Source organism: Pteropus vampyrus, unplaced genomic scaffold, assembly GCF_000151845.1.
Source record: "Pteropus vampyrus isolate Shadow unplaced genomic scaffold, Pvam_2.0 Scaffold443, whole genome shotgun sequence".
Classification (NCBI taxonomy): Eukaryota; Metazoa; Chordata; class Mammalia; order Chiroptera; family Pteropodidae; genus Pteropus; species Pteropus vampyrus.
In genome coordinates, this window is record NW_011889224.1 from 290,083 (window position 1) to 291,953 (window position 1,871).

The window sequence follows — 1,871 nt, forward strand, 5'->3', positions numbered from 1 at the left end:
TTAACATCAAGTATTGTTGATCCTTCTAACATCTGCCAATTTGATATACCAAACTCTATTACATTTTTAAATTATTGTACAAATGGTATTTTAATGTATTTTTTGGCCATTTGTAATTTTCCTCTGAAAAATGGCCTATTCGTCAATATCATGTAATGTTTATTGCTTCCTTACAATTTTGTAAAAAGCTTACACTTTTAAATCTATTAACTCTTTTTCTACCAATGTATACTACCAATGATTTTTCCCAAGTTTGTCTTTGTTTTCCCCTTAACATGACTCTTTTCTTTTGAAGTTTAAATATTTAAATTGAGTGCATAATTTTCTTTGAGTTTTCTATTATAATTATACCAATGAAAAATTACAAAAGCTATATTTTCTCTAATTTTCTAACATCTGAAAGAAATCAGTTTTGGTTTCGAAATGAATGAAGCAAGGTGCTTAACGACATAGTGTCCAAAGATTATATGACACATCAACATTTCTTGAAAAATCCATCTTTTTCCCATAACTTACAATACGTGGTAATTTTTATTGTGGACAATGTATAAACTTTGGATAGTGTTACTAGAAAAAAAAATGACAGAAAATTGAAGTCCATCATGCTGATAGGTAGAACAACACACCTCATGGAAGAAGAAAACAATCATTCAAGGGACAATCTCTGTTGCAAAAATTGTACCATTTGCTCATTTTGATTTTCATGATCACAAAATACGCCCCCAACATATAAAATACGAATCTTGTCCTGAGTCAGAATGGCTTCTGTATATGGCTCAGAGACCTCTAAGTGCTCAGGAAAGACCAATGCTCAGAAACAAGCTTCTCACAATGAAAGCAACGTGACCACGTCCATAGACAGACAAGGAATAGAAAAATGTCAGAGTGAACACAAAATCAGGAAACCTTTGAAAATGAAAGAAAGGTAAGCTTGGTAGGCAAGGTAAGAAAGATACGGGAGGCCTGCAAAGATAAAATAATTAACAACTGACAGAGCAGGCAAGTGAACAGATTTGAGGAGACTAGAAATGATGAGCTTTGTGTTCACCACTCTTAGTACATACATTTCTAGCAAATGCTAAGAGAAGTTCAATTCAGCAAGAAAGAGAAAAGCAAAAAGGTTATGCTGAGGAAACTGAGCTGCCATTGTTCCTCACCTATTTAATGAATCATTACCATGCACTGTATTTCATATCATAATTATTGAGAAGTTTCCATTATGTAACCATATCAACTTCAAATTTTTCAAACCATCAATTTGAAACTGAGGCTTATTTACAAATTTATTTATGGTTGATAAACTGTCATTTATTACATGGCAGTTATAAGTTTTATTGCTCTTCTACACAAAGGGTAAAAAATCATCATTCAAATAATTTAGAGAACAATTAGAATTACTGAGCCAGCAAAACATCTCATATACATAAGAAGGGATTATAAAACCCAAAAATCAATCAGTGAATGAATCTAATACATGTGGTAACCATGAGATCAAACACTAACTGTGCACTCAACATTCTAGCTGCTTTTCTCTCTCTCTTAGCTACCCTGGTCTTACAATTTCCTGATGATGTAGCTACTTTCTACTAGTAGATTCAATCTCTTTACTCTGTTTTACAGCTGCCCCCCACCCCAATACATTGAATCTTCGTAACATGAGAGATGTGAAAACAAAAGAAATTTTTATCAATATCCAGTCTAATTTACAACAAGCTGACATCAACTATGGAGTAGGGAGCACTTATTAATTCCTCCATTCCATCCTCATGGGCACCTGTACGCAAGGGGCAGGATCCATGAGATACTGAAGCAAATTCCTGACACAGACAACTACAGAAATTAAGCATAATAGATTGACTGCCACCCAAAAA